A 316-nucleotide genomic window follows, 5' to 3' on the forward strand; every position below is an offset into this window, starting at 1 on the left:
CCCGAGGGGGCCAAGTCCCGGGCTCGGTGCACTTCGGAAGAGGGAGAAAGTTGGGCTGGAGCGCGGGGCGGCCTTTGATGTAAGTCATCTCAATGAATCCTCATACCCCGTGAAAGGTGATCTCTCCAACTGACAGATGCAGACTCTGAGCTAAACCAGAGCCTGTTCAAGGTCACCTAGCTGGCAGGTACCAAGCTGGGCTCTGCACTTTGTTCTGCTGGACCCTAAGCCCATGCTCTTCCCAATAAAATAACTGGAATAAATAATAGTAACAAACATAAGAATGCACATTTGTAAATTAATGGGCTTACCTCCC

The sequence above is a fragment of the Carlito syrichta genome, unplaced genomic scaffold (assembly GCF_000164805.1).
Source record: "Carlito syrichta isolate Samal-C Ts95f unplaced genomic scaffold, Tarsius_syrichta-2.0.1 Scaffold305221, whole genome shotgun sequence".
NCBI lineage: Eukaryota > Metazoa > Chordata > Mammalia > Primates > Tarsiidae > Carlito > Carlito syrichta.